The sequence below is a fragment of the Lotus japonicus genome, chromosome 3 (genome assembly GCF_012489685.1).
Source record: "Lotus japonicus ecotype B-129 chromosome 3, LjGifu_v1.2".
NCBI classification, from domain to species: Eukaryota; Viridiplantae; Streptophyta; class Magnoliopsida; order Fabales; family Fabaceae; genus Lotus; species Lotus japonicus.
Window position 1 is genome coordinate 73,477,013 of NC_080043.1, and position 7,528 is coordinate 73,484,540.

Sequence of the window (7,528 nt, forward strand, 5' to 3'; positions counted from 1 at the left end):
TCTTGGTAGCTCTTGGGGCAAAGAACGTTGTCGTAAAAGGAGATTCTGAATTGGTAGTAAAGCAGCTAACCAAAGAGTACAAGTGTGTTAGCGAGAATTTAGCCAAATATTATGTAAAAGCAAATAATTTGTTGGCTAAATTCAACGAGGTTGGAATAGGTCACGTTCCCAGAATAGATAACCAAGAAGCCAATGAATTGGCACAGATCGCTTCTGGGTACATGATAGATAAACTGAAACTGAAAGAGTTGATTAAAATCAAAGAAAAGCTAAGCCCTTCAGATCTCGACATTATGGTTATCGATAACCTGACCCCCAATGATTGGAGAAAGCCAATTGTCGAATACTTGCAGAACCCAGTAGGGGGTCGACTGATAGAAAAGTCAAGTACAGGGCTCTAAGTTACACCATCCTAGGCAACGAGTTGTTCAAAAAGAACGTTGATCGTACATTGTTGAAATGTTTAAGCGAAGACGACGCATTCATATCTGTATCAGCTGCTCACGACGGCTTGTGTGGCGCTCACCAAGCAGGGGCAAAAATGAAATGGATCTTGTTCAGGCAAGGGTTGTATTGGCCAACTATCATGAAAGATTGCATCGAATATGCAAAAGGCTATCAAGATTGTCAGAAACATTCAAGAATCCAACACGTGCCAGCTAGCGAATTGCACTCTATTATCAAGCCATGGCCTTTTAGGGGATGGACAATAGACTTAATTGGCGAAATTCACCCAGCCTCATCAAGGCAGCACAGATATATCATTGTGGCAGTCGATTATTTCACTAAATGGGTCGAAGCCATTCCACTACAGAACGTGACACAAGAAAAGGTAATCGAATTTATACAAAACCATATTGTGTATCGATTTGGATTACCAGAGTCAATCACGACAGACCAAGGCACAGTGTTCGTGGGACGCAAAGTGGCAGCCTTTGCAGAATCCTGGGGCATCAAACTTTTAACCTCGACCCCTTACTACGCTCAGGCATATGGCCAAGTAGAGGCAGCCAATAAAATCCTAATAAACTTAATCAAAAAACATGTGGGTCGAAAACCAAAAAGCTGGCATGAGTCTTTGAGCCAAGTCCTGTGGGCTTACAGGAATTCACCAAGGGAAGCAACAGGAACAACGCCGTTTCGATTGGCCTATGGCCAAGAAGCCGTGCTGCCCGCAGAAGTATATTTGCAATCGTGTAGAATTCAAAGACAAGAGGAAATCCCAAGTGAAGTTTACTGGAATATGATGCTAGATGAACTGGTTAACCTCGACGAAGAAAGAATCTCGGCACTAGACGTTCTAACAAGGCAAAAGGATCGCATAGCTAAAGCATACAATAAAAAGGTTAAAGATCGATCTTTTGTCGCAGGAGATTACGTGTGGAAAGTTATCCTCCCAATGGATAAGAAGGATAGGGCTTACGGGAAATGGACCCCCAACTGGGAAGGGCCCTTTAAAGTCGAAAAAACGTTACCTAATAATGCCTACGTGATTGAGGAGTTGAGCAATCGGCGTCAGTGCATTACGATAAATGGCAAGTATCTAAAAACATATAAGCCAATGGTGCACGAAATCAAAATCGAATGAAACATAAGCGTCGAAATTGCCAAATCGCATTCATCGATTGAAAAAGAACATTACAGGTATGGCAAAATACAAATAAACTAGAAGCCTAAAATGGAAAACTAGCTTTGTATCCGACGTATCTAGCTTGCATGGGTGCTAATCGATCCACCAGCACCGCCATTTGGTCCTCAAGTCGAGCCTTCTTTTGACGAGCAGCCAGGTTTTCAAAGGAGACCGCAGACATCTCGACGGCTAGTCGAACAAGACCTTCCGGGTCTTGCTGGTCCAAAGAGGCCTGGAGAAAATCGAATTTCTCCCTCCACTCATCTATTTGGTGTTCCTGAAAGAACATCATTACTGAAAGCTCCCTGAACTCTTCAAACAGGGGCTTGGCTTCCAAGAGAAGCTCCTGGAATTCCTGAAGAGGAATTCTAACACGCGCGATGACTGACCTGTGAAGCAGTTGATCAATGAGCCCTAAAAGCTCATCAAGGCAAGCAGAGGATTCATACAGGTTCTGAAAAAGGTCATCCTGGAAAGCCAGGTCCCTGATACGACGAAGAATGAGCCTGCTATTCATGGTCAAGGATGGAAGGTTCTCAGTTGCAGGAAGAAGATGAGAATTGAAAGAAGAGAAGTTACTGATGAAAGACGAGTAAAAAATGGCTCTATTTATAATAGGGATGTAACAAACAGCCGCATTAATGCAGGGCATGCAGTTGCCAAAGCGTCAGCCAAACACGGCAAGCCACGTCAGCCACCACCGTAAGTGGAGGAAGTTCTTAAGTCGTTGAACAAGAACGTGATAAAAGAGCGTCATAAATTACCGTGGTTTCCAAGGAGATTTGGAAGATGAAAAGTTAAATTAGATGCCAAGCTAAATGGTATGAAACTCAGCAATACTACGCAGGAAACAATTTAACAAAAGACTGAAACATCGACAATAAAATGCAAATCGAAAAGTAAAGCATGTCGAGTATCACCAATACGAAATTCATCCATTGATTAAATGTCGAACAACATTACAAGAATGAACAATACAAGATTGGCAACAAAGGCCACAAAAACCCATGGCCACTACAATGAGTAACAATCACGAAACCTAAACCCTCGACTTGAAAGCTTCAAGTTGAACCCTGGCAGCAGCAATCCTAGAATCCAAGCTTTGCTTCACACACTGCTCCGCTGCAACCTCCTTAGAGAGTTGAGATGTCAGTAACATCACATTTGTGCACTCGGCAGCTAGAGTGTTTAGCCGGGAATTCACAGCCGGGCCTTCATCAACCAACATTGCTCTTTGCTTCTCGAGCCTTGCTACCTCCCTTTGAAGCTCACCCAGTCGAGCATCAACACTTGACAACTCAGCCGCTATAAGAGTTTTCCTAGCAGTCAGCTTGAGAATTTCATCTTTCGCAAGCAAGAGTCCATTGGTGTTGGAAGCCACTTGTGCCTTTTTGGTCTCAATGAGTTGTTCCACCGTAATGGCCTTGTCAAGTGTGGCCAAGATATCGACCAAAAGAGTCTTAAGCTCGACGAGAGCATCTGCCCGAATTTGGTCAAGTCGTTGGCCCAATAGGAAGGCAAGCAGCTCTTTAACTTCCTGGCCTAGTTGAGGGTTAGCCCGGATCCCGTCGATGAAGCCTTCATCGAAAATCAGTCTTTTCAACTTACCAAAAGCTTCCTCAATCTGGCTATCATTAACCACTCCACCAGACTGAGCAGTCTCAACAGTTTCAGCTTGGCGTGGCGGAGAATCGAGATCCAGAGTGCCATCAAAGAAGCTCTGAAAGATGGAAAGAAGATCTTCAACCAAAAGAGCACTAAGCCTCTCACCGGAAGTATGGGAAGAAGCAGCCGTCTTAGAAGAAGTCGAACCTCCCTTAGCATGAGGAGAAAGCAAAGCAACCCTGGCATCCTGTTGAAGCTGTTGGGGAGAAGTTTCAGGCTGTTGTGGAGAAGATTCAGGATGAGTCGAGGCCGAAACATCAGCCTTTGGTGGGGGCATAACGCCAATCACCCGGTCAGGCTGAATGATTGGGAGCACTTGATCCTCACCGCTCTGTACCTCGACATGTGGCGCATTCTCTTCACGAGCAGGGGAAGACACGTTCTGAACATCCTGCGGAAGAAAATTAGAAAGGTTATCTCGACATTCTTTGGTATAATAGGGTTCACAACCAGGATGCTGCAAAGCGATTGGTTTCGAGTTAAAATAAAATGTCAACTTGTCCCACACAGGGTCTGACTCATTAGAGTCCAAACTCGAGCTTGAGGATTCTAAACCGCTCAAAGAGCTAGACAGGACAACTGGTGGGGGTTTAGGAGAAAACCATGTGGCCCGAGGCACAGACATTTTAGACATGTCAACCCTCTGAAGAATAAAAGCGGAAATGATTGAGAGGGAAGAAAAGAAAGCAAATTAAGACAAGATGTGAATCACAATGATTTACCTTAGGGCCAGATTCTTTGAGAGGACTGGAACTGGTTGAACTCTTGGAGTGGTGGGAAGAAGAGCTGCCAAACTTACGACTAGACTTCTTCCTGGAGGTCTTCTTGGCCGAAGCCATCTCGACAGGAATAGGTGTAGTGCCTTGAAGAAGAGGGCTGGAAGCTTGCTGATCAACACCTTGATCACCACCTTGCTGCATTTCCTCACGTTGGCTGGCTGACTTGGCCGGGGAAGGATTTCCCACAGCAAGTTCACCAGCACCTTTAGACCTTTTTTGGCTTGCAGAAGTGGTAGGTGTGGCCCCTCGTTTTCGACTCTGAAACAAAAAGGCAAAAACAAAAAAAAGATCACAAAGGCATGTATCGAATAAAGATCAAAGCTTCACAGTTTCAGTGTTACCTTAGGCATCTTGAGCTTATCTGCCAGAGTGACATCATCATCATCATCCTCAATCTCGATAGTGGCAGAAGTCACCCGGGGAGAGGCTTGAGGGGTTGGTCGCGGAATTGGCTCAGCTACAAAAGAAAAACAAAAAAAAATCAAGCCATAAGTATCGCAAAGATGCCAGGTCGAAATGATTACCTTGACCAATAAGCGTTCTTATTGATATGTGGTTGAAGATTTCGACCGGCACATGGAGAGGAAAATTCCATAAGTAACGCTTGGTCCAGGTCACCCGCTTCCGAGGGGGCAATGCGCTATGGTAAAAGTTTTTGATACTTACGTGGTCAACCCATTTAGGAAGCACCACTGGAAAAGCCAAAGCATACTTACAAGTAGGCAGTGGTGGGAACCTAAAGCCTGTTTTTCGAATCATGAAAGAAAGACCATCCTCATCAGAGGGAATGCTCAATCGAGTTTTCTTGGCTTTAGCTTCCCACATTTGCCTTAGAACCTGAGCTGCTTTGGCAACAGTTTCCTGAAGACGAGGACCCGGAAAGTATACTACACCGAAGAATTGTTGGAAAACGTTGATCTCAGATGTATGCATACCTTTGGTTTTCTTCAGGGCCTGCTTCTGCAAAAGAAAAATACTCGTTATGCGCTGGAAGCAATCTTCATTCGGTGCCGAAATATCACGCCAATAAGCAGACCACCAAGCCTTAAACGACTGGGTGACGTAAAAAGAGGGAGCAAAAGTGAAAGGACTAAAGCCAAGCAGCTCCTCCTCGTTGTAATAGCTAATAATAGTGTCGAAGGCACTACGTTTGGTGATGGTACCAGGATAGAGGACAAGGGATTTGTCGAACAAAGTATTGGGCAAATCTTGGCTCAGCCCAAACTGTCGAGACACCAGCTGAGGGTTATAGCCACACAAAGTGATGTCATTACTGGCAAAGTTGATAGTCAACACCCTGGGGGATAATATAGTTTGCCAAAGCTCGATTTGATGCTGAGAGAGGTTCTCTGAGCCAGGAAGGTTGGGATAAGAATTCCTCAGCCACCGAGGGCCATAAGAAGGTTTGTGATACGGCGCAAAGCCCGAGCGAAAACGTTTAAGCTCGAAGAACATGGTGAAATACTTCTTAAAGTCAGCTTCAAAAGTGGAAGCGTCATGAGGGGGAGTTAGGGCTTCAAGCCTGAAAGCATCAATCCTTGTGTTAGACACCACGGGGGGAGGGTTCTTGGCCGGAAGGAATGATTCGAAAACCGCATTCATCCAAAGCTGAAGTAGCCAGAAAGGACCAGCTGCATTCAAAGACGCAACCTTAGGATCTCGAATGTCGGCTATTGCTTCATTGATCATCTGATGAAGATTGCCAAGCACAAGCCTGGCCATAGCGATAATTCGACCACAAGCCTGGCCATAGCGATAATTCGACCCTCATGTAACAAATTGGCCAAAGGAAGAAGTTTAGCCGGAATCCTCAAGGATTTGGTGCAGAACACATAGGCAGAAAGCCAGTATAGAAGAAACGCGACATGCTCAGCATCGGAGACTTCACTATTCTCGACATAGTGATCTTTAATAAATTTACTGAAAGCTACGTTGTCCGTCGGAATGGCGATGGAATTGGTGGGGGCAGCAGAGGAATGGTAATCATCACCCACCACCCAAAGGCCAGTAATGGCAGCAACATCAAGGAGAGTGGGAGAAAGCATACCAAAGGGGATATGGAAGCTATTGGTAGACCGCTCCCAAAAGAAAAGAGAACTTAAGAGCATGGCAGGATTGTAAGAGATCGGTGACCTCGACAACTAAATGAGGTCGAAAATCCCAGCGACTTTCCAATGCCCAGACTTACTGGCCTCCACCCTGTCAAGCCATTTCAAATAGGCTCCCTCGCCAGCAGTTGGATTAGGCGGTGCGGACCTAAAAGTCCTCTTGGGATCTTTCAGGAAGGGCAAGCGGTAAGAGGGTCGAAATGCAAGAACAAGCTCATCCCCACGAACACTGGGGTGAAACTGCTCATAACCCTCAGGAAGACTATTAGGCCTGCCCTTCTTCGCCTTCTTCAAAGGACCTAAAATGGCACGCAGAGTGCCATTAACAGAAATAGGGATGAATACCTGAGATTTCCAGATAGCCCTCTTCTCCACTTCATACGGCGGGTCTGGAATGAGAATGCGTTTGGCCTCGTTCATCTCACACGCAGCGGCCAGGGGAATAACGTTGTCAGAACTGGAAGCCATGGAGATATTCAGAAAATGCACCAGAGAAGCAGAAACCAGACGATTGAAGATGATCGCAAGTAAAATCAGACAAAGTTTAAGTGTTTGAAAAGTTGTAAAGCTTGCAAAGGACCAACAATGGCGTATTTATAGGCAAATGAAGAAGCGGACGTGAAGCTGCACTACAGGATGGTGCATAAAAAAATTTGAAATCCAACGATTATTTTATTATATAACCGCAAACCCTAACATAAAGGCTAAAAAGGGGTCATGATTACCCTAGAATAGAGACGGCAGATGACAGACGAAGTCAGACGCTAAAGCTTCAGATTGGGGCAAAAGTCAAACGATAGGATCTCTTATGGGACTTGAAGTCAGAAAGGCAAAAGTCGCAAATGACCATTAGTTCAGTTCGAAATTCGCAATCAAAAATGCTTGACCCCTCCAAGACCTGGTAGTCGAGAATCAACATTTTTGGGGGGCATCTGTTGGCCCAATATTTTGGCCCAAGGACATTCGGCCCAGAGCACACAAGGCAGTCGAATTTGGACTGAAGAGAGGAAAGGAAAAATGCACCAAGTTAAAAAGGCAGTCAAATTCAACAACGGGAACTATTGCTACAAACATGGGCACATTTAACATGTGCAGCATTGACCAAGTTGGATTCTCACCACGATTGGATGAATACGTGGCCAAGAAGCGGTTGAAGCAATTGAGGCACACGATCTCCACCACTGCACAAGGAACTTCCAAAACCAACTTCAGATCGTGGGAATAGGGGATTAGACCCACTAACCCATCCAAGGAGAAGAAGAAAACCGCCAAGGACATGCTCTATAAATATGAGAATTCAAGTCAAAAAAGGGGTTCCCAACTCAACTCTGAAAAATTCACTAAAA